This window comes from Canis lupus, chromosome 10 (genome assembly GCF_003254725.2).
Source record: "Canis lupus dingo isolate Sandy chromosome 10, ASM325472v2, whole genome shotgun sequence".
Lineage (NCBI taxonomy): Eukaryota > Metazoa > Chordata > Mammalia > Carnivora > Canidae > Canis > Canis lupus.
In genome coordinates, this window is record NC_064252.1 from 56,912,296 (window position 1) to 56,938,934 (window position 26,639).

Sequence of the window (26,639 nt, forward strand, 5' to 3'; positions counted from 1 at the left end):
TGAATACACTTTCTTCTCAAGTGCACAAAGAACATTTTCCAAGATAGATCATATGTTAGTCCACAAAACAAGTCTTAGTAAATTTTAAGAGAACTGAAATTATACCAAGCATCTTTTCCCACAACAGTGGTATGAAACTAGGAAAAAATTCATAAATATGTGAAGATTAAATAACATGCTATTGAACAATCAATGAATTAAAGAGGAAATTTAAAAAATGCTTGGAGATAAATGAAAAGAGAAATATAACAAAACCCATGATATGTAGCAAAAGCATTTTGAAATGACAAATTAATAGCAATAAATGTCTACCTCAAGAAAAAAGAGTCCTAAACAACCCATCTTTATGCCCCAAGGAACTAGAAAAAGAAAAACGAATAAAGTTCAAAAGTTAGTAGGAGAAAACACAAAGATCATAGCAGAAATAAGTGAAATAGAGACTAAAAAGACAGTAGAAAAGATCAATGAAATGAAGAGCTAGTTATTTTAAAAGAGAAACTAAATTAACAGAGGAGGTGTTACAACTGACACCACAAAACTACAAAGGATCATGAGACTAATATGAATAATTATATGTCAACAAATTGGACCACCTAGAATAAATAGATAAATTCCTAAAAACACAACTTACCAAGACTAAATCATAATGAAATAGAAAACCTGAACAGAATCATTACTAGTAAGGAGATTGAATCAGTAATAAAAAATCTCCCAACAAACAAAAATCCAGAACCAGATGGTTTCACTGGTGAATACTATCAAACATTCAAAGTACTAATAGCAATCCTTTTTAAACTCTCCAAAAATAGAAGAGGAGGGAACTCTTCCAAAATCGTTTTATAAGACCAGCATTACCTAGATACCAAAAGCAAACAAGGATGCCATATAAAAAGGGAATTACAAGTCAATATCTCTGATGAACATACATGTAAAATCCTCAATGAAATTAGCAAACTGAAGTCAGTAATACATCAAAAGGATCATACATTGTGATCAAGTGGGACTTATACCAGGGATAAAAGGATGGCTTAACACAAAATGAAGAATAAATGTCATATGATCATCTCAATAGACACATTAAAAAGCATCTGACAAAATTCAACATTCACTTATGATAAAACTCAACAAAGTAGACATAGAGGGAACATAGTTCAACATGATAAAGGGCATATCTAACAAGCCTTCAGCTAATATAGGCAACAGTGAAAAGCTGAAAGATTTTCCTCTAAAATCAGAAACAAGACAAGGACGCCACTCTAGCCACTTTTATTTAACACAGTATTGGAAGTCTTAGAGCAATCAGGCAAGAAAAAAATAAAATGCATCCAAATTGGAATGGTTGCCACAGGGGAGGGGGAGAGGGGAATGGATAAGATGAGGGAAGGGGAGTAGGAAGTGTAGTCTTCTAGTTATGGAATGAATAAGTCACAGGGATGAAAACTACAGCATAGGGAATATAGTCAATGGCACTATAATAGCATTGTATGATGACAGATGGTAGACACACTTGTGATATACAATGTATATACAGTTGTTGAATCACAATGTGACCCACTTGAAACTAATGTAACATTGCTGACTATACTGCAATAAAAAAATTGTATAATTCAGTGCCAGCCACTCACTTTTTATACAAGTTATGAATAAGATATGACAGAAAAGACAATGCAATTCAGTAGAGCACAATATTATTTTTTTAAAGATTTTATTTATTTATTTATTTGAGAGAGGGAAACAATGTGAGAGAGAGAAAGAAAAAGCAAGCATGAGCAGGGGAGAAGAGTACAAGGAGAAGGAGAAGCAGAGTCCCCACTCAGTGGGGCTCGATCCCAGGACCCCTGGATCATGACCTGAGCTGAAGGCAGGTCAACCATTAACCATTGGAGACACCCAGGCACCCCCACAATTTTAGATCCAGTTCTACCACACTTTGGCAAAGTGACCTTCAGGAATCTCTGGGCCTTACTTATCTCTACTGTAAATCAGGGAGTTCAACTAGATGACTGCTAGCTCTGATCTACCTTCAAGATTTTTTTTTACTGTTGTTTATTGTTAATTTTTCATTTCTCTTTTTTTTTTATTGGTGTTCAATTTACCAACATAGAGAATAACACCCTTCATTTCTCTTTTGAGTCAACACCAAATATTGGGATGAGTAGCTCAGAAAGATGTATTTTACAGAAGGACATTTTCAACAATTATCTAAACTAAAGATGGTGCTGGCAGACTTATTACAGCATTCAGAAGACTTTAGAAATATAAAGAGATCTTTTAGAGCCTTTTTTGTAAGATGAAAGTTTCCTTTTATACATTTCAAAATAAGAAAAGAGAGAAAGAGGAGAGTTACGCAATGTGTTTAACTTAGATGAGCTTTTCTCAAACTTTATCTTTCTCATTTCTAGAAACAAATATGAAATTATGTAGAAAGCTGAAAAGACTTGGAAATATACTCAAGAAAACCATGGTGAAGTCAATGATTCTGCCAAATTTCTTAATCAAAAATATAAAAAATAATGCCCACAAAACTTTTGTTAGGAAATAGGGAAATAATGAAGGAGTTCCAATTAAGGTCTAGTTAATGTGCAATATTTTATTCCTGTGGATTTTAACAGTATATTATTTCATTTATCTCTTTATTCCAAATAGAGTTGAAGTTATATTTATTTATTTATTTATTTATTTATTTATTTATTTAATTTTAATTTTTTTTTTTTTTTTTTTTTGGTTTTGGCCAAACTTTTTATTTAGTATTCTGTAGTTGCTTAACACACACTTAAATGGTCTTATTGGGGGAGGGGATAGGAGAGGTTCTTGTAGATTCCCAAGGAAATGTCAGAAAGGCAAAATATGGCCAGCATTATCCATTTGCTTTTTTGGATTTACTGGGTGAATAGCACTTTCCTTATATAAGCATCTGATCTCAGGTTTTTCATTACTGAGAACATTGAGATTTCAGTTTGAAGACACTCTGGAATCCTAAGAGTAGCATACCCCGACCACCCTCTAATAGCTAGCTTGTTTGTATAGGCAGAAGGATTCACCTCTCCATTTCAGAAGGCTAGATGTTTGTGGAAGGTCTTAGAATTGCTTTGCCTCATTTACTGGGAAAAATCAGATATAGGAAGTGGCCTTTAGGGACCCTTTTAACTTGAAAAATCACAACACTAGTACACAAGTCAAGTCTTAACACATTTAACATTTGCTTATTGACAGCCATGTCATAAAGTCAAATAAGATTAAACAGGTTTTACTTTTTTTCCCCTCACAAGAACATAAAAATTATGGAAGGGGAACTTAACAGGAAACCTTAAAAAGGTAACACAACTTTTCCTTTTAGTAGTCCTTGGGTAGTTACGACAGAAAAGGTTCCACTTTTTTGTTTGTTTTCTTTGAACGGGGATTTTGGTCCAAAGTTTTGTTTTGTGTTTAATATCTGCTTCTGCCTCCCCCTCTATCAGATCGGCTTCCTCCACGGCCACCGCCTCTTGGAGCTCCGCGGCTTGAACTGCTGTAGGAATCACGTGGAGGAGGGTACCCCCGTTCCATAGAAGGGGGAAGCCCTCTTTCATGTCTGCCAACCGGGTCACGACCCCTTGAGTAGAGGTCACTTCCGCTGCTTGAGTGTCTCCACTTCCGCCATATCCGTCACGTGACTGCTGTAATCATCACAGCGACTGCTTGCACCGTAAGATGGCGGGCGCCCTCGTGTAGGCGGAGCACTACGTGAGTTACCATAACTCCCAGATGAATCTCTGTGGGAACCTCCACTTGGATGATCTGAATAGTCACGGTCACGACCATAGCCATCTCTATCACGATAGCCTCTTGATGGGCAGTCATCACGTGAACTGGAATGCCCATAATCACGGTAAGTATGATCTCTTGGTGGTGGTGCATAATCTCTCTTGTATCACGAGAACTTGGGTAATCTCTGCTTGAATGGCTGTCTTTAGTAGAATATCCATCATCTCTTGGGGACAAATACACATCTCTACGAGAGGGCAGGGGTTCCCTTCGAGGTGGGCCTCCATCACTATCACTTACGCGTGACACAGGAGCTCTTCCTCCCCTGCCACTGCTGCTGCGAACTGGTCCTGAAGGGGCAGATCCTTTAGGAGGAGTGGTGGTGGTCCTCTTCTTACTGGAAGTGGTCCCCTGGAAGAACTCATGTTAAAATTCATGGAATAGCCACCATCAGCCATGTGCCCTCCACGTGAAGGAGGTCTCCTGGTTCCTCCACTTCCTCCTCTTCCACCTCTAAGACCTCTTGGAGGGCCTCTGTTTCTTGGAGGTGGAGGTGGTCCACGTCTACCACTTTCAAATGATGGTTTTGTGGCTTGTTCTACCTTGATGGCTTTTCCACCTAAGGACTTTCCATTCATGTCTCTGGCTGCATCCTTAGCGTCTGCTGGGCTCTCAAAGGTGACAAAAGCAAATCCTCTTGATTTGTTGGTTTCACCATCTTTCATCAATAGAACTTCCACTATTCGTCCATATTTGCCAAATACTGCTTCAAGGGCTTTTTCATTTGTTTCCGTATTGAGGCCACCAATGAAAAGCTTTCCTGGGCGATCTGCTTCAACCATTTTATCCCCTGGTGAGAGTCGAAGGGGTGACGACTGTTCCAAGCTCCTGCGAGCTCCATGGCAGGGGCTTCGTAGCAGCTCAGCACGGGTGAGAGCCACCGGCTCTGAGAGTGGAAGAGGGAAGCCGCTAGCACTACTGCGCAACGACCATTTTTTTTTATTTTTTATTTTCTAGAAGTTACATTTTTAAATGAATATGCACATATTCCTAAAAGAGTTCTCTTAATAAGTAATTAGGTGTTGTTATGAGTGGAACTGTATCCCCTCAAAAAAGATATTTTGAAGTCCTCACTCCTGGTACTTTAGAATCACCTCATTTGGAAATAGGGTCCTTATAGATGTAGTTGGTAGGATGAGGTCATTCTCCAGCAGGGCGCACTTAATCCGATATGACTAGTGTCCTTCTAGGAAGAGTAGAAGACAAACCACATAGAGAAGATGGCCATGTGAAGACAGAGGCAGAAATTACAGTAGTGCTACCACAAGCCACAGAATACACGGGGTAAGAGTGGATCCTAGAAGATTTGGAGGGAGCGTGGCCTTGTCAACACCTTGATTTCCTACATTTGGCCTCCAAAAGTGTGAGTGTGACAAAATAAATTTCTATTGTTTTAAACCATTCACTTTGTGGTACTTTGTTATTGCAGACACAGGAAATTAATCCAAATATATACCCAATGTTACACATGTGTTCATGCAAACATACACACACAGACATACACACAGAAAGAGAACTCTCATTATAACCAAATTACTGGATTTCTAAAAATCTAGTATAGTGATAAAATTTGGGGCTGTGAACTTGAGAAATTAATTATAGTTATGCATGATACAACATTTACACAATCTTTTAGGATACCGCATTTTCAAATATTTTGTACTGTAGGGGAACTGTGTGAAAATAAAAAAACAAATATTCACAAAGGAGAAATAATACAGCATCTTTGAGAGAGGCAAGACAGCCTACTCTAAGGATTAAAAATTCAAAGGAAAATAGCTATAAGAGAACTATTTCTTTTTTTTTTAATTTTTTAAAAAGAACTATTTCTAAATGGGCAGCTGCATTACAATATTTGTTATTACTAGACCATTTGAGTCTCAAAATAAGAATTTGACATCAACAATAATTTTGTAATTTCATGATGAAACTTGGACAATTTTCACAACTTTAAATATGAAAACAATGAGCAAGGATGTGATACACAATTTTTTCCATGTCCATTGATACTAAATTTAGTATCTGTATATGATTTAATTTTTTGAAGAAAAACTGAAAGCTTTATTGAAAAGTATTATAGAGACCTAAAAGATGTAAAATGATGTAAGACTCAGTGTCATAAATTAGGAGATGATTAGTCCCAAATTGATTAGTATGGTCAACAGAGTTCAAATTCCCAAGACTTTTGTTGTTGTTTATTTCTTTGAGAGAGAGAGAGAACGTGGAGGGGGGGTGGGGAGGGAAGAGAGCACAAGTAGGGAGAGAGGCAGAAGGAGAGACAAAGGGAGAAGCAGGCTCCCTGCTCAATGTGGGGCTCAATCCCTGGACTCTGGGATCATGAGTTAAGCTGAAGGCAGACATTTAACCAACTGAGCCACCCAGGCACCCCTAAATTCCCAAGATTTTTATATGAAATTAGACAAGGTGTTTATAAAATTTACATATAATGAATAGTTGAGAATACCAAAGACCCCCTCAATTCCCTTTCTCTATCTGGCTCTGTGAAACAACAACCCCAGTTAAACCCAGCTCTTCCTTCTCTAATTTTTGTATCATCATTGCTGATTGTAGCTAGAGAAAAGTATGTAACTATGCCAACCAGTCTGAATTCAGATTCATCATCACTGATCTCAAGTATACTCTAATGCTGTCAATCACACTACGTGTGTGACTTTATTGGAAATGTTCTTGAGAAAGTTTTTAGGGAGTCATAAGCAGTTCTGGGTCTTTTTTTTTTAGATTTTATCTATTTATTCATGAGAGACACACAGAGGGAAGCAGAGACATAGGCAGAGGGAGAAGCAGGCTCCCTGTGGGGAACCCAATGCGGGACTCAATCCCAGGACCCCGGGATCATGACCTGAGCCAAAGAAAGATGGTCACTCACTGAGCCACCCAGGCACCCCAAGCACCTCTGTGTCTTAACTGGTAAATTACGATTCAAGTATGGCATTCTTGCCTATTATTTTTACAGGGTCATCCTGATTCTTTGAAGCCTTATAGACAGTTCATAATCATTCTCCATATTTAGATCAAAACCTGTCCAAAGCAATAACCTATTTGTTCTATTGCATTCTCAAGGCTCATCCTAGCTTAGTTATCAATTTGACTTTTCATCTCTTTTGTCACTTTTTTAAAAAGATTGATTGATTGATTGATTGATTGATTGATTTCAGACATAGGGAAGGAAAGAGAGAGGCAGAGACACGGGAAGAGGGAGAAGCAGGCTCCATGCCAGGAGCCTGACGTGGGACTCAATTCTGGGACTCCAGGATCATGCCCTAGGCCAAAGGCAGGCACTAAACTGCTGAGCCACCCAGGGATCCCCCTCTTTTGTCACTTCTAATAAAGCACTGCTGTTACATCCAGTGTGGATGGCCACAACCTAGGAAGACAGCATTCAAATGAATGATACTACTACTACTCATAATAAAAAATTAGAAGAGAAAATATTATACTAATTTGGAGCTACAATGCTCTTAAAGGATTTTTTAGTTCATACATAGCTTCCAAATCTAAAGCTTCTGAGAAAGGTGGCATTTACCAAAAACAGCTGGAGAAGTACATGACAACCAGGCCCACCGCCCAGTTAAGATGCACTTAGCTCTGCAGGCTCTCAAATGAACTATATCAGCAGATTTTCAATCTTGTTAAGTATATTTTTAAAACATGTTCAACAATTTGGCAATCACTGTTTTGCATACAGCCTTCACCATAAGGTAGGGATAAAAAGCAAAGATTCTAGAGTCAAATTTACTTTGGTTTCCATTCTGACACTACCACTTACTAGGTTTGTGATTTTGAGCAATTGTCTCTGTGCCTAATTCCTCATCTCTAAAATGGGAAGCATAATTGTGGTCACCATAGGGTAGTTTCAAGAATTAGTTGAAAAATCACAAAATACTTTTAAGAAGCCTAGCACACAAAAGTACAGTATACAGGTTAGTTTTTATTTATAAACATTATTGAGGATAGGCTTTTCCAAGATGGTGGAGGAGTAGGAGACCTTAGTTTTGTCTGGCCCCAGGAAATTAACTAGATAGTTATCAAATCATTCTAAACAACTGTGAACTCAACCAGAGATCTAAGAAAAGAATTGCTGCAATTCTACAAATAGAAAAACCAACCGTTTTCTGCAAGAAAGACAAAACCAAAAAAAAAAAAAAAAATCACCTCAAAAAAGAGAACAACAGGCAATACTACTGCCAGGGACCTAACCAGTATGGATATAAGTAAGATGTTAGGAGTTCAAAATAATGATTATAAAGATACTAGCCGGGCTTGGAAAAAGCATAGAAGACACTAGAGAATCTATTTCTGGAGAAATAAAAGAAATAAAATCTAATCAAGTCAAAATAAAAAAGGCTGGGATGCCTTGGTGGTTCAGCAGTTGAGCACCTGCCTTTGGCTCAGAGCATGATCCTAGAGTCCTGAGATCTAGTCTCCACATTGGGCTTCCTGCGTGAAGCCTGCTTCTTCCTCTGCCTATGTCTCTGCCTCTGTGTGTGTGTGTGTGTGTGTGTGTGTGTCTCATAAATAAATAAATAAAATATCTTTTTAAAAAATCAAAAAGGCTATTAAGAGATGGCAAAACAATATTAGAATAATTGGGATCCCAGAAGAAGAGGAAAGAGGGGAGCAGAAGGTATATTGGAGCAAATTATAGCTGAGAACTTTCCTAAGCTGAAGAAGGAAACAGGCATTCAAGTCCAAGAGGCACAGAGAATCCCCCTCAAAATCAATAAAAAAAGGTCAACACCTTGGCATATAATAGTGAAGCTTGCAAATCTCAAAAACAAAAAGAAAATTCTGAAAGCAGCTCAGGACAAGACGTCCATAACCTACAAGGGAAGAAACATTAGACTGGCAGCAGACCTATCCACAGAGACCTGGTAGGCCAGAAAGGACTGGCACCATATATTCATCATATACCATTATATGGTAAGTGAGAAAAATATGCATCCAAGAATATTTATCCAACTAGGATGTCATTCACACTAGGAGAGATAAAAAGCTTCCAGGACAAACATAAACTAGAGGAATTTGTGATCAATAAACCAGCCCTTCAAGAAATATTAAAGGGGAATCTTTAAGTGAAGAAAGAGCCCCAAAACAACATAGACCAGAAATGAACAAGGACAATCTATAGAGTGACTTTACAAGTAATACAATGGCACTAAATTCATATCTTTCAGTAGTTACTCTGAATGTAAATGGGATAAATGCCCCCATCAAAAGACATCAAAAGGGTATCAGATTGGATGAAAAAGCAAGACCCATTGATATACTCTCTGAAAGTGACTCATGTTAGACCCAAAAACACCTTCAGATCGAAAGTGAGGGAGTGGAAAACCATTTATCATGCTAATGGACATCAAAAGAAAGCTGGAGTAGCAATCCTTACATCAGACAAATTAGATTTTATTTTATTATTTTTAAGATTTATTTATTTATGATAGACATAGAGAGAGAGAGAGAAAGGCAGAGATACCAGAGGAGGGAGAAGCAGGCTCCATGCCGGGAGCCCGATGTGGGACTCAATCCCGGGACTCCAGGATCGCGCCCTGGGCCAAAAGCAGGCGCTAAACCACTGAGCCACCCAGGGATCCCCCAGACAAATTAGATTTTAAACCAAAGACTGTAATAAAAGATGAGGAGGGACACTATATCATAATTAAAGGTTCTATCCATCAAGAAGATCTAACAATTGTAAATATTTATCCCCCAACACAGGAGCAGCCAACTGTATAAACCAATTAATAACAAAATTAAAGAAACACATTGATAATGTACAATAATAATAGGGGACTTTAACACCCCACTCATAACAATGGACAAATCATCTAAGCAGAAGATCAACAAGGAAACAAGGTCTTTGAATGACACACTGGGCCAGAAGGACTTCACATATATATATTCAGAGCATTCCATCCAAAGCAATAGAATATACATTCTACTTTAGTGCACATGGAACATTCTCTGGAATAGATCACATATTGGGCCACAAATCAAGTCTCAACTGATACAAAAAGATTGGGATCATTCCCTGCATATTTTCAAACCACAATGCTTTAAAACTTGAACTCAATCACAAGAGGGAATTTGGAAAGAACTCAAATACACAGAGACTACAGAGTATCCTAAAGAATAAATAGACCAACCAGGAAATTGAAGAATTTTTAAAAATTCATGGAAACACATGAAAATGAAAACACAACTGTTCAAAGCCTTTGGGATGCAGCAAAGGTGGTCCTAAGAGGGACATATATAGCAATTCAAGCCTTTATCAAGAAATAAGAAAGTTCTCAAATATACAATCTAACCTTACACCTAAAGGAGCTGGAGAAAGAATAGCAAATAAAGCCTAAATCCAGCAGGAGAAGAGAATTAATAAAGATTAGAGCAGAAGTCAATGAAATAGAAAGCAAAGAACAGTAAAACAAATCAATGAAACTAGGAAGTAGTTATTTGAAAGAATTAATAAGATGGGTAAACTCCTGGCCAGACTTATCAAAAAGAAAAGAGAAAGGACTCAAATGAGTAAGATCATGAATGAAAAAGGAGAGACCACAACCAACACTGATGAAATATAATTATAAGAACATAGTATGAGCAACTAAATGCCAAAAAATTGGGCAATCTGGAAGAAATGAATGCATTCCTAGATATTTATAAACTACCAAAATTGGAACAGGAAGAAATAGGAAACCTGAGCAGACCCATAGCTAGCAAAGACATTTAAGCAGTAATCAAAAATCTTCCAACAAACAAGAGTCCAATGTCAGATGGCTTCTGAGAGGAATTCTATCAAACATTTAAAGTACTAATACCTATTCTTCTGAAGCTGTTTCAAAAAATAGAAATGGAAAGAAAGCTTCCAAAGTCTTCTATGAAGCAAGCATTATCTTGAACCTTAACCAGACAAGGACCACCAAAAAGGATAATTATAGACCAATATCCCTGATGAACATGGATGCCAAATTTCTCACCAAGATACTAGCCAATAGGATCCAACTGTACATTAAAGGGATTATCTCAAGTGGTATTTATTCCTGGGCTGCAAGAGTGGTTCAGCATCCACAAATCATTTAGGGTGATACACTACATTAATAAAAGAAAGAACAAGAACCATATGATCCCCTCAATAGATGTAGAAAAGGCATTTGACAAAGTACATCATCCTTTCTCGATTAAAACTCTCCACCATGTAGCTATAGAAGGAAAATACCTCAATATCATAAAAGCCACCTATGAAAAGCCCCAGTAATTATCATTCTCAATGGGGAAAAACTTAAAGCTTTTCCCCTAAGGTCAGGAACATGATAGGAACATGTCCACTCTCACCACTGTTGTTCAACATAATCCTAGCCTCAGCATCAGACAACAAAAAGAAATAAAAGGCATCCAAACAGGGAAAGAAGTCAAACTCTCACTCTTTGCAGGTGATATGAAACTCTATGTGGAAAACCCAAAATACTCCACCCTAAAATTGCTATAACTCATATAGGAATTCAGTAAAGTAGCAGGATGCAAAAACAATGCATGGAAATCAGTTGCATTTCTATACCCTAACAATGAGACAGAAGAAAGAGAAATTAAGGAGTCAATCCCATTTATAACTGCACCCAAAACCATAAGATATGTAGGAATAAACCTAAGCAAAAAGCCAAAGGATCTGTACTAAGAAAGCTATAGAACATTCATGAAAGAAACTGAGGAAGACACAAAGAGATAGGAAAATGCTCCATGTTCATGGACTGGAAGAACAAATATTGTTAGAATGTCTATGCTACCTAGAGCAATCTATACGTTCAATGCAATCCCTCTCAAAATACCACCAACTTTTTTCACAGAGCTGGAACAAATAATCCTAAAATTTGTATGGAACCGGAAAAGACCCTGCATAGTCAAAGAAACATTGAAAAAGAAAAGCAAAGCTGGTGGCATCACACTTCCAGACTTCAAGCTCTATTACCAAGCTGTAATCATCAAGACAATGTGGTAATGACACAAAAACAAACACGTAGATCTATAAAATAGAATAGAAAACCCAGAAATGGACCCTCACCTCTATGGTCAACTGATCTTCAGCAATCTTCAGAATATCAGTGGAAAAAAGCCTCTTCAACAAATGAATAGTGTTGAGAATATTGGACAGCCACACGCAGAAGAATGAAACTGGACCATTTTCTTACAGCATACACAAAAATAGACTGAAAATGGATGAAGGACCTGAATATGAGATAGGAATCCATCAAAATCCTAGAGGAGAACACAGGCAGGAAACCTCTGTGACCTCAGCCACAGCAACTTCTTGCTAAACACGTCTCCAAAGGCAAAAATGAACTATTGGGACTTCATCAAGATAAAAAGCTTTTGCACACAGCACAGGAAAGAGTCAACAAACCCAAAAGACAACCTACAGAATGAGAGAAGATATTTGCAAATGTCCTATCAGACAAAAGGCCAGTATCCAAAATCTATAAAGAACTTGTCAAACTCAACACCCAAAAAACAAATAATCCAATCAAGAAATGGGCAGAATGGGGCACCCCGGGTGGCTCAGCAGTTTAGCACCGCCTTCAGCCCAGGGCCTGATTCTAGAGACCTCGGATCGAGTCCCACATCAGGCTCCCCACATGGAGCCTGCTTCTCCCTCTGCCTGTGTCTCTGCCTCTCTCTCTCTCTCTCTCTCTCTCTCGTGAATAAATAAATAAAATCTAAAAAAAAAAAAAAAAAGAAATGGGCAGAAGACAAGAACCAGTATTTCTCCAAAGAAGACACATAAACGGCCAACAGATGCATGAAAAAAATGCTCCACATCAGTCAGTTTCAGGGAAATACAAATCAAAATCACAATGAGATACTACCTCACACCTGTCAGAATGGCTAAAATTAAGAAGTCAGGAAACAATAGATGTTGGTGAGCATGCAAAGAAAAGGGAACATTCTTACACTATCAGTGGGCATGCAAGCTGGTGCAGCCACTCTGGGAAACAGTATGGAGGTTCCTCAAAAAATTGAAAATAGAGCTACCCTATATCCCAGCAATTACAATACTGGGTATTTACCCCAAAGATAAAATGTAATGATCCCAAGGAGTACCTGCACCCCGATGTTTACAGCAGTAATGTCCACAATAGGCACACTATGGAAAGAGCCCAGATTTCCATTGACAGATGAATGGATAAAGAAGATATGGTGTGTGGAATATTACACAGCCATCCAAAAGATGAAATCTTGCCATTTGCAATGACATGGATGGAACTAGAGGGTATTATGCTAAGCAAATAAGTCAGCCAGAGAAAGACAAGTATCATATGATCTCACTCACATGTGGAATTTAAGAAACAAAACAGAGGATCATAGGGAGAGGGAGGGGAAAAAAACAAGATGAAATCAGAGAAGGAGACAGACCATGAGACTCCTAATCATAGGAGACAAACAGAATTGCTGGAGAGGGGGAGTATGGGGTAACTGGGTGATGTAATGAGCACTGGGTATTATATAGGACTGATGAATCACTGAATTCTACTTCTAAAACCAATAATACACTATATGTTAATTAATGAAATTTAGATTTGGAAAAACATTATTGAGGATATTTCATTCAGTAAATTAAGAATTTCAGACAAACAAGTCCTGGGGCATTCTGAGAAGGTAGTGCTATACTTGGATAGATGGATGGATGGATGGATGGATGGATGGATGGATGGATGGATGGATGGAAAGGAAGGGAGGAAGGATTGCTAATATTTGTTCTGCCTGGAAAATCTCACGTAAAGAGATAACATCCCTTTAGCTTATTTCATATAGCTTCTTCTAACACCATTCTCAACTCACAGATAAGAAAAATATTGATAGGAGATAACATCCATGAAGTTCATTTCATGTCATTAGCAGCATCATGACATGTGAATACATTAGAGCCTTATTCTTTATGTATGAAAATTAGATATTGTAACTTAGGCAATATTTATTTTTCTTACCTCCATTCACCCCTGTCTTCTTCAAAAAGAGCTGTAAGAATCTGGTGGGAGCCACATATCACTGTGCTCTATTATTTTCGGTGATTTGGCAGTGGACCTTGTTCCTGATGAGGTAATACCCAGGAGACAACCAGAGGTGGTAACACAAGCCCTGGCTACAGAGAGGATAGCAGAAAGCAGCCAATGGGAATTGGCCCAGGGAAACTTGCAAAAACTTTAAATAAAAATAGGGATAAGCAATCCTCCATGTCCCAGGAGAGAATGCTACTCAAGAAGTGCTGTGGCTCTCCTGAGTTATTTCCTGCCAGTAGGAAAAGAGATAATTAGCACTAGGTACCTATCTGGGCCAATAGGAGCCTCAGGCCCATGACAATTAAAAGCTCGTTTTCTATGGTCAGCAAGACCATTTGAGCAGGCACCTCAGGGGATATTAGGTTGGCCCTATACAGGCTGACTCTCTGGCATCCGTGTTTGTACTGTTTCCCACCTCTCTAGTCCAGAGCTGATCAGCCAAGGATGCACACATGACTCCCGTCAGGCTAAATAGGGTCGCTCTCTCTCTCTCCCTGTCCCTCTCTCTCCAAATTTGCACTGAGAGATAAGAAGCTGGGCTGCTCACTTGAACAGAGAAAGAGTATACTCAGGAGCAGAGGGATGGCTGTGTTTGGACTTATGCATGCCAAAGCAACAAAGTCAGTCTGCAGAGAGAATGAGAGAAAGAGAGAGAGCAGAACCCAATGGGCAGTTAGTCAGACAAAAATTAGCTGCTTGTGTCCTTGATGGATTCCAAGTCCTCGTTCCAAACCTTCCTGAAACCTGGCTGCACTTTCTGCCTTCCTTGTGATACTCTATTCTTAAAATAAATTCCCTTTTTGTTTATACTGGTTCAAAATAAATTTCTGTTACTTGCAACAAAAAGAGCCTTGACCAATGAAGCTACATATATGGTATTATCTATGGCATTAAAATCTTTTTGTTAACTTTGAGCGCTGACAGCATTGTAGCCAATGAGGTTTATCTGAGGCACGATTATTGCTAATTAAAATCTTTCTGTTGATGGTCAACTGTAAAAAGCAGATGGGGGTGAGACTTCCCTGGTTAACCTTCTTATGTAGTTTTGACCTTCAAATTATGAAACTGTATTACCTATTCAAAAACTACCTAATTTAAATACTATTGTTGGAAAAAGTTCTGCATATAGTGGTTTACGTTTTTCGCCTCAAAATTCAGAGCACCTCACATTTAATGCAGAGTAAAACAACAGGTCAGAATTTTAAAACTCACTCCCACAACCCTTAGAAGTTCTCTAATGGAGGATCAGAGGATATGCGATGAGATACATATTTCCTATGTTTAGTAAGAGGCCTGAACTAAAAGTATGACTTAGTATCCAATGAGGAACTCGAACTTCTCCATGGATCTCTCTGTGATGCCATGAAAACTCCTGACCTAGAGAAAATGCACAAACGTAAAACATGCAATTCCAAATGGTTCGTGCATGCTTTCAATCCCCTCCATGGATGCCAACATAGGACAACTTAATGGGAAGTGAATTTACATACCTGAAAGGACTAAATAATTATATAGTGGATCTAAATATCATAGTGTATGGCACAGCAAGAGTGTTAACAAGTCAGACACAGAGAAGATCGATGGATTTGAATAATTCGAGGGGATTTTTGGAGGAGCTGAGAAATGATCTCAGTCTCAAAAAATCGGTAGGATTAGTAGGGACATAAAGGACATAAAAAATATAGCCCAGGCGTAGTGTCAAAAGGAGCAAAGCATGCATGGGAACCATAAGGATACTGGCCTAGCTAGAGCAGGAGTTTGTATTGGATGTGGACAGCACCTAGCACAGAGTTTGGGATTTGTGTACTCGATTTGTAATAATTATTATTGTTATTATGATTAGAAGTGCAAGATAAGTTCATATAGGTAAGTGGAGACCATATTCTAGAGGACCTTGAATGTCAGAGTAGTTAAGTCACTGTATGTTTTCAAACAAGAAAAGAATTTGATTCAGTCAAACTATTTGGAACACAGAAAGAATGACTCGGAGAAAGCGAAGAGAGACTGGGGAGTAGGAGTATTTCATTGGGCTTTATAGGACTAAAGGTAACTAGTATTTAAACAAGGATGGCAGGGTGGAAATCAGCAACATATTGGGGGGGACCTAAAAAAATGGAGAGGCCTTGAGGAATGATTAGTCACATCCAGGGGATAAAAGAGAGGAACTAGGGAGAGAAAATATTTTTAAATCTCTTGCATTGTTCTTACTTATTAAATGGTACTAAGTTAATCTATTTTTTATAGGTTCTGGAAATGCTGTCCTCTTGGAATGTTTGTTCTGGGTCAAAGGTACAAATGTTCTCAAGGAAGCCACCCCAAAGCATGGAGCAAAATGAGGCTGAGCTGTGACGTAGGAGGGAAGCGGGCTTCTCCTCTGCCACCAGCAGCTTCTAAGTGAATGTGTAGGTGGTGAGAATGTGAAATGTGCCACACAAAATCACAGATCCTTTTTTACTCGTAAGGAATTTCTGTGATATACGTGCCAGCTACCAGCCACTTTCAGCCTTGTCTATGCTTTTCACAGCTTCTGCTGTGTAGATGAAATTTTAAATGAACTTCTCGTAGTAGGATCCAAAACATTCTCGTACTGTGTGAAGCACGACTCATGGTGGTTGGAGGTTCTCCTTTCCTCTTGATCACAGTGGGTCTGCTGCTGCTGGAGCTGGGGCAAAGAAGAAAAATAAAGTGGTGCTGCCCATTGCTGAGAAAAATGGGCGAGGGGTGTGAAGAGGATAAGAATGAAAGTTGTAGAAATCGCCCCTACAGCCAAGGTGCACTTCAGCCAATCCTAGGGTAGCTCGGTTCGTTGCACACCGTAGGGTCAAAAAGTCAATCCTGGGGTTAAGTTGGGGTTTTCGGATGGTAGTGTCATCTGTCAACAATGTGGCATCAGAGAGCCTGGGCTCTGATATCAGATTGATCTCTTGCTATGGAGATGACCTTGAGCAAGTCAAGTAATCCTTTTTTTTTTTTTTTTTTTTTTAACCCAGCCTGCAGCCAGGTACCATTTTGAGAGTAACTGAAATGTTGTGGTCAAAGCTGTTTGTAAATATAAACCAGCGCAGAAAAAGAAAGTATCGCTGGGATTTTTGACTTTTGTTTTACCTGGGTTGATCCTGACTCCCCAAGAATGAGATCTATGGTTTAGGCTTCGTTGGTTTTCGCCCATTGCGGGGCTCCATCTCATGACCCTGAGATCAAGACCTGAGCTGAAATCAAGAGTAGGGTTCTTACACTGTGCCACTCAGGTACCCTTAATTTCTTTTTAAAATTGAGGTATATGGGCAGCCCAGGTGGCTCAGCGGTTTAGCGCTGCCTTCGGCCCAGGGCCTGATCCTGGAGACCCGGGATCGAGTCCCGCGTTGGGCTCCCTGCATTGAGCCTGCTTCTCTCTCAGCCGCTCTCTCTCTCTCTCTCTCTCTCTGTGTATGTCTCTCAATAATAAATAAATATAAAAATATTAAATTGAGGTATAATTAAGATACAGTGCTATAGTACTTTCAGGTGCACAGTAAAGTGATTCAACAGCTCTGTATATTGGATCGCCTTTCAGGCCTTAAGAACCACCCATTTTGACATTTTCCCAGGTATCCAAACAATGTTCTTCACAACCAAGATCCAGATGAGGATTACACGTCACATCTGGTTGTCATGTCCCCTTAGTCTCCTTACAATAAATCAGTCCTTATATTCATGAGACTGAAATGTTAGACAGGAACCACTGTCTTACAGAATGTCCCAATTTCTCAATCTGTGTGATTTCTTCATCAGGGTATCAATTATTTTCTCTTTTCCTTGTAATTCCTATAAACCTAGAAGCTATGCCAAAAGGCTCAATTCGACTCAAACATTTTTTTTTTTTTTTTAAGTAGGCTCCACACCTAGCAGGGAGCCCAAGGCAGGGCCTGAACTCACGACTCTGAGGTCAAGACCTGAGCTAAGATTAAGAGTCAGTCACTGAGATGCCTGGGTGGTTCAGCGGTTGAGTGTCTGCCTTTGGCTCAGGGTGTGGTCCTGGATTCCTGGGATCGAGTCCTGCATCCGGCTCCTTGCATGGAGCCTGCTTCTCCTCCCTCTGCCTGGGTCTCTGCCTCTCTCTTTCTGTGTCTCTCATGAATAAATAAATAAAATCTTAAAAAAAAAAAAAAAGAATTGATTACTTAACTGACTGAGCCACCCAGGTGCCCCTAGACTCAACCATTTTTGGCAAGATTACACCATAGGTGGTACCGTGTATGTCATATTGTATCACACCAAGAAATAGCATAGTTAACTGCTGGATTAAGGTGATGACAGACTACTCCTCCACTATAAAGCTACTTTTTTTCTCCTGTGGACAAAACGTAATTTGTTTGGAGTTTTTGAGGGTGTTTTTATGAAGATTCTTTTCTCCTTAGCCATTCACCTAAAATTTACCTAATAGTTTTAACACAAACTGATAATCTGTGCTCAAGCAATAATTTCATTAAGTAACTCATCATTTTTAACTGTGTATATAACCTCCTCCATCTTGAATAAAGACCACGTTGACCTGTCTGATTCCTGCTGGATGGAAGCATGATGGCTGGAGCTTGTGCAACCATTTTGGACTGTGAGGTGGAAACCATGCTGAACTTGGTGGAGCGGTTAGAATGAACCTAGGTCTCTTATGATCATAGAACTATCAAACTAACATTAATTTTTTAGGTTATGTCTAAACTTTGTATAAACAAGCGAAAAATGAACTACTATCTTTTCCAGCCATTGTATCTTTGGGTTTTAGAAGTTGAACCAAATCCTAACTGATACAACAAAGAAGACAATAAACAAGAAGACAAGTATATGTTTACAATTTTGGTAAATGCTATTCAAAAAAATAGAATACAAGGATAGAAAACAGTGGACTACTTAGATCGGGTGACAAGGAAGTCCAAGGAGGTTACATTTAAACTGAGAGTAGAATGCTGAGGAAGAGTTAACCATGGAGGTTTCAGGGAATATCCTAAACAGAGGAAACCTTTGGTGCAAAGTGATGAGGTGTGAAAGGCCTTGCTTGACATATTCAAGGAATTAAAAGGAGACAATGTGGCTAGAGCTTAAGGGCACAAGACATGGTAGGACAGCTGAGCAGATGCCACATCATCCTGGATTAGTGAGTCATGGTAAGAGTAGGTCAAAACAGTGGGTCTCCTTTGCTTTTTCTGAAGCAAAGGAGATTGGTGAAGACAAGGTGGGAAGTAGCACAGCAGAGACCTCGGGGAGTCAGAGTTCCATTTTAGATGTGCTGAGTTCAAGACACTGAAGCAGGGGTGTCTAGCCAGCAATTTGATATAAACATCCAGAGCAAGACAGTAATATGTGGCTTCCAGTGTTTTTAAAAATTCCACATCCACAAATTACCACTGTTGATACTTTTTTAAGATTTTATTTATTTTATTCATGAGAGACAGAGAGAGGCAGAGACACAGGCAGAGGGAGAAGTAGGCTCCATGCAGGGAGCCTGACAGGGTACTCGATCCCAGGACCCTGGGATCATGCCCTGGGCTGAAGGCAGACGCTAAACTGCTGAGCCACCCCGGCTGCCCCATCGTTGATGCTTTAAAGCAACAACAACAACGACAACACTTTGGTCTCTCAGTTCATAATCAAAAGAAAGGAACCACACTAATCTATTTATGATAATATTAATAATGGTTTTGGGCAATGAATAAACAGAACCATGTTTGTGTTTGGAAACGTGATGTCAGAACATTCTAGATGTTAACATGTTCTGTTGTAGTTTGCTTAGAAATGAAACCAAAACATAATTTGCTAATTACTATTGGCTGTCATTTTGATAAAATGATGTGAGAGAGTGCCTTCAAATTTTGTTTGACTTATGATATGCTACATGAAATATTAATGCTTGATTTAAAAGATCTGAATTAGGTAAAATATTAATTAAAGATAAATCATTAGGGAACTCTCTTGCACTGTTGGTGGGAATGCAAGCTGGTGCAGCCAATCTGGAAAATAGTGTGGAGGTTCCTCAAGAAGTTAAAAATAGAGCTACTCTATGACCCAGCAACTGCACTACTAGATGTTTACCCCTAGGATACAGATGTAGTGAAACGATGGGACACCTGCACCCCAATGTTATAGCCGCCATGTCCATAATAGTGAAACTGGAAGAGGCAGAGATGTACTTCAGCAGATGAATGGATAAAGAAGATGTTGATAAGAATCTTGACACTGGATTCCCTTTGAATCTGAACCTTTCCCCACCTTCTGCTGCTATTTGGAGTGTAGATACTTGACATGGTCCACTCATTTATCTTTGTTCCTCATCATGCTCCTACCTTCTGGAGTCTATTTCTGAGCTTTACTAAAATGCTTTCTGAAAATGAAGTGCTAAGATAAAGAATCAAATTCTGGAATTATCTAAACTCAGTAACACCGAAGACATGAAAATCCATAGAACCATAGCTCTCAGTGTGTTGATAAATAGCACTTTTATTCTCACCTTGGGTTTCTAGTGTGTTATGGTAATGTAACATACTACCTTTCTATTAAAAAAAAGTTGTGGGATATATATAGAAAGATATAGAAAGGATAAATGCCTACCACTTACATAACATGGGTGGTTCAACTGGAGGGTATTATGCTGAATAAATAAGGCAATTGGAGAAAGACAATCATCATATGGTTTCATTCATATGTGTAATATAAGGAATAGTGAAAGAGAACATAAGGGAAGGAGGGAAACTGAGTGGGGAAAAATTAGAGAGGAAGACAAACTACAAGAGATTCCTGACTCTGGGAAACAAAGGGTTGAAAAAGTGGAGGTTGAGTGGGGGGATGGGGTAAGTAGGTTAGGGGCATTACGGAGGGCACTCGATGGGATGAGCACTGGGTATTATACTCTATGTTGGCAAATTGAATTTAAAACAAAAGAAAGATGGGTAGCCCCGGTGGCCCAGTGGTTTGATGCCGCCTTCGGCCTGGAGTGTGATCCTGGAGACGCGGGATTGAGTCCTGTGTCGGGCTCCCTGCATGAAGCCTGCTTCACTCCCTCTCCCTCTGCCTGTGTCTCTGCCTCTCTCTCTCTGTCATGAATAAATAAATAAAATCATTTAAAAAATAAAAAAAAGAAAAGAATGAAAAAGATAAACCATTAATTAGAACTTTCAAATGGTGAGAAAATACATGACAGTAAAATATATTTTTAAAAGAAACTTCCAGAGGCATCTCAGGTGTAGATCATCTATAGCACTCTTGTAATAATCATTAATATTAAAAACAACAACACAAAAGTTTTTAAATCATCAAAGAATAGATTGGATTTTTATACTGAAATACAAAGACAGGGAAAGTATGATTATTTACTTAAGATATGCTCATCAGTGAGAAATAAAAGAGTTTTCTGATCTTCAGTTCATCAGAAACCAAATTAAGTATAACAAAATTCCAGGTTATTGAAGTTTTCCTCATTTTAAATTCTATGCTTCACTAAACATATAAATTATGTCTTTTTTTAAAGAAGATTTTATTTATTTATTCATGAGAGACACAAAGAGAGAAAGGCAGAGAGACAGGCAGAGGGAGAAGCAGGCTCTACGCAGGGAGCCAGACGTGGGACTCGATCTCGGGTCTCCAGGATCAGGCCCTGGACTGAAGGCGGCACTAAACTGCTGAGCCATCTGGGCTGCCCCATAAACATATAAATTATGTCTTAATTTAACTTTCCTTCTTTAGGAAGAATCACTTATCTGAAAGTGGTTTGATATCAAATTAGTTTTTTTAAGATTTTATTCACTTATTTGAGAGAGAGAGAGCGCACCATCGGAGGGGAGAGGGGCAGAGGGAGAGGGAGATGCAGGCTTCCCGCTGAGCAGAGAGCCTTATGTGGGGCTCGATCCCAGGACTCTGGAATCATGACCTGAGCAGAAGGCAGACACTTAACCAACTGAGCCACCCAGATGCCCTCAAATTAGATTACTATTACAAATAAACAGCTTTAGTTTTTCCATTTGGAGCACATATATTATGTTCTATGGGTTTTTAAATAGTACACTCAAAATAAGCCAGTAAGCATATAATGGAAAGAATGCAAATGAAATCACAGAGATAAGTTTAGCTGGTATATTACTGATTGATATCTTTAGCCTGAAAAAAGCCACTGGTCCTACTCTTACAGAATATCTTCTGTATCTAGCATTCTACTGGCAGAGCTTCTTCATACCAGAATCCACTATCATACATCCAGCGCATACAGATTTTACTAAAACATTTATTTTTATTTATATCACATTTTCTTTACATTTCTGCAGCTAAAAAATTTTCTTAAATCTCACTCATAAAAAAAAAATCTCACTCATAATTTCTGTATTTCACCCATCTGCCTTCTACTACTATTTGCTAGTGTGACGGGTGTGTTGTACTAACTCCATAAAGCATTGCCTTTATAGGCATATTCTGACATTTAAACCAAAATGAAATCAGGTAAGACTATACCAAAGAAAATAAATGGATATGTCTACCAAAAGACATGTAAAGAACGTGCATTAAATCTTTATTCATATCTAAAACTTTTAAAAATAGAAAATCTAATATCCATCAACAGTAGAATGGATAAATTCATACAATGGAAAACTATACAGCAATTAAAAAGAACAATTACTGCTTAGCAATTACTGCTACACATGATAGGGGTCAAACTCAGAGAACTGCTGTTGAGCAAAAGAAACATGTACACACCAAAATGCAATAATACAGTATAATTCCATTTCTATGAAGTTTAAGAAAAGACAAGACTGATCTATGGATTAAAACCAGAACAATGGTTGCTGGGTTGAGGAGGTGTTATTGGCTGAGAAGTCAATAACTTTGATCTAAGTGGTAGTTACACAGTTATATAAACACATATATACACATGCATGCATATGTATATACACATGTAGAAAATAAACTTTAAGATTAGTGCATTTTACTATATGGCTAGATACCTCGATCATTTTTTTAATTCAGCCGTAAATTGTATTACATCTTTCAAATGACCAATAGAATTTTAAAAAGGAATAGAACTATATGAATTGAATGGAATGATATCCAAGCATATTAAGCAAAAAAAGCAATTTGCAGAGTACTTTGTTTACAATGATCCCACTTGCCTGTGTTTGTGTTTTAATAAATATATGTATGAGGGTATACGTATGGACAATTTCTGGAAGGATATACAGGAAATTGTTGATAGCAATTACCTTAGACTATTGGCATGTGGGACTAATGGTTAGGATTTGTTCCTAGACTGGTTTTTCTTCAGTTTATACTTTTTTATACTTTTGATAAAATTTCTAACTTAATTTAAAAGGTTTCTTTAATCGTTTCTGTTTTTAAAATTGCATTAGTTCAAGACATATGAAATAAAGTATACACTGAAAAAAAATGAGAGAATATTAAGTTTCATATAGTTCAATCCAATACAATGAACAGATATAAATAAAATATATAAAGACATTCCTTTAGACATTACTAACTCAGATTTTGAAATAATTGCATGTCAACATAAAGAATATAACTCAAAAATCAATATGATTTGATTATATATTGAATTTAATCTTCATTGCCCAAATGTAACTTAATAACCCCTTCTCAAATGGATTGTAATTTGAACTGTTCACAGACCAATAATTTCTAATAGTTTCTAAATCTATATATAATATTACAGAAATACAATGAAAATGGAAAATCTGGGGACAGATTCCAGTTCTTTCACTGCTATCCGACCTAGGATAAGCTGCTTGATTGCTCTGGACTTTAATTTTCTTTAGTATAGCATGGAGACAATAATGCCTGACCTATAAGATTACACAAAGGATTAACTTATTGATGCATGTAAAAGCTGTTTGGAAAGTATAAAGCACTATCCAAATGTAATCATTATTGTTTTAAATATGGAAAGGAAATAGCCCATATTTGCTTTGAAGAGATCAAGTTTTCACTACCCCCATATTGCAATTGATGATCTTCTAGATGGGTAGTTCTCTGTAGAGGTCTTTGATCTCAGGATCTCTTCAGACACTCTGTCGTGTGGATTTTGGTTACTAATATTTACTGTAATATAAATTTAAACTAAACATTTTTAATATTTATCTTAAAATAATATTAATATACCCATTCATGTTTACATAGATAACTTTTATGAGAAATAGCTATTTTCTCTAGAGCCAAAGAGAAACATCATTTTACATTTTTGCAAAATTTTTGAAGCCTCGCTTAACACAAGACAGGTGGATTCTCATCTCTATTGCATTCTATCTGTTGTAACATACTGTTTTGGTTGAAGTATATGAAGAAAATTTGACCTTACACAGTAAGTAGTTAGAAAAGGAAATATTTTAATAGCCTTTTCAGATAATTATTGATATAACTATTTGATACTATATCAAAACCCAGTAAAGTGGTAGTTCCTTATAGGTTATTTACAAAGAACCTAAAACCAATGAACTTGGTTCATTGCTTTTTTTGTGAACAAAAAGTTCTCATCAATGAACTCCTCCTCTGCAACATTAAAATCCCCTGGTCTATCTTGTACTTTGAATGGCTCTTTCACCCATCCACAGTTTGGTAACATTATTCATTGGCCATACAAAAAATATCAGCACATAGACTTATTCAGGTCTTCCTGACACATTTCCTTATATGATACTAAAAATTCACGTTAATTGTTATCACTACTCAACTCATCAAAAAAGTCTTTTAGTAGTGGGAGACTGTCAAACTCACGGTGTTACATACAACTTTACCAAAATTCTGATTTTTGCTTAAAAACTCAAATTTTAACGTTAGAAAATACTGTAGTAGATTCTTTTCACCCTTATGACAGGCTCAGGGTTCCCAGGTGGCTCAGTAGGTTAAATGCCCAACTCTTGGTTTCCACTGGGGTCAAGATCTCAGCGTGGTGAGATGGAGCCCATGGCTCCAGGCTCAGCAGGTGTCTGCTTGAGATTCCACCTCTCTCTCTCCCTCTGCCTCCCCCTTCTCAAGTGAGCACGTGCTCTCTCTCAAATAAATAAATAAATATTTTTTAAAAAATAACAGGCTCACTTCATTTGTTTTTCTGAATACTTCTGCCAAACACCCAAGTTTAAACAACCATAGTTTGTATTTCAATGATTCTTTCAAGTAAACATGCTGTTCCATGGAAACAAAATGGCTGGTTCAGTTTGCACTCCAACAACTGCCTAGTTGCTTTTCTTCAAGACAATCGTTGCACTTTCACAACTTTGGTTTGCAGCCACAGCACCTTACGTGTACGTGCCACTCTGTCACCCAGATTATCAAAACTACAAATTTTCAAGGGTCAAGACTTAACAACATATAATAATTTTTATGGTTCAACAAGGGCCTTCTTAAGTGAAACTGATCTTTTTTTTTTCCTTTTTGTTTTACTGTGAGAGTGCAGAGGGGAAGAATTCAACGACAACTAGGACACTTTAGAGCCATCACGTAAGATTTCTCCTGGGAACCTGCAGTGCTCATTACGTGTGTCACCAGGGCATGACCACCAAGGAGAATGGCACAGGCAAAAGAAAGGCAAATAACATCTTAAGAGCAGTAGGAAAAAAAATTTTGGACCTTTAAGACCCCCTGAAAGAATCTCAGAAGCATAGGGGGTTGGGATGGGGTAACTGGGTGATGGACATTAAGGAGGGAATGTGATGTAATGAGCACTGGGTATTATATAAGACTCGTGAATCACTGATCTCTACCTCTGAAACTAATTACACATTATATGTTAACTAATTTGAACTTAAATAATATATATATAATCTCAGGAGCATCCAAGGACTGGGGTGGGGGAGGGCAGGGAGAGTCACATGTTGAGACCCGCTGAGCTAAGATGGTAGTCCAGCTGAAGATGATGGATGCCTTTTACCTAGCTCAGAGCCGATCCTAATGAGGCTGATTAAAATAGTTATGACCACTCCAATCATGTTCAAGAAATCAATTATTTAGGATATGTAGTTCTAATCTTTATTACTGAGATGCAAACACTATTTCTCATCCCTGTCAGCATTCTTCTGAAAAATTAAAATTAACATTACTTGGCCCTCTGCACCTCCCTCCTCACAAAAAATCAGCAACTCCCTATAATACTTTAAGTGCTCCTCTTAGGGGCGCCTGGGTGGCTCAGTCAGTAAACATCTGCCTTCAGCTCAGGTCATGATCCCAGGATCCTAGGATCGAGCCCCACATCGGGCTCCCCACTCAGCCTGCTTCTCCCTCTCCCTCTGCCTGCCACTCCCCCTGCTCCCCCTATTTGTGTTGTCTCTGTCAGAGGAATAAAAAAAAAATCTTTAAAAAAATTTTAAAAAATAAGTGCTCCTCTTAATAAGTACATTCAATTCTGCCATTGTCTAAGAGCAAGCTGAAAATATCTGCATGGCCAAAGACTACCCATGCATAGTTTATTAACATTAAGCAGATAGAGTTACAATGTATAGGAGAGTGTAGACTATAATTATTTACCCTCCTTTCGGGAGAAGAGTAGAAATTTACCTCTAGAAAAACTAGCCTGTGGGTTTTAAGGCACTCAGGGCAGACTTCTGCTTCCTCTATCCAACCATTCTTCCAAAAATAATAGTTGAAGTTTTGAGATAGGCAATCCCCAAGAGAGGGCCAACCAACATTCCTGGTGGCGCCTTCAGGGCCCGCAGCTCCACCCACCAGCCAGTCTCTGCCCAGACTCATGCTTACTTAATGAACAAGAAAAAGGGGCCCAGAGTGGAGTGGAACCACATCAGTGTGCGTCAA

General features: G+C 38.3%; 2 pseudogenes; one reads left to right on the top strand and one right to left on the bottom strand.

Moving 5' to 3' along the window:
• Window positions 1-2,714: 2,714 nt before the first annotated feature.
• LOC112672372 (RNA-binding motif protein, X chromosome-like) lies at window positions 2,715-4,621 on the bottom strand (annotated as a pseudogene).
• A 10,150-nt stretch (window positions 4,622-14,771) lies between these two features.
• Window positions 14,772-14,946, top strand: LOC112675755 (U4 spliceosomal RNA; annotated as a pseudogene).
• The last annotated feature ends 11,693 nt before the right edge of the window (window positions 14,947-26,639 follow it).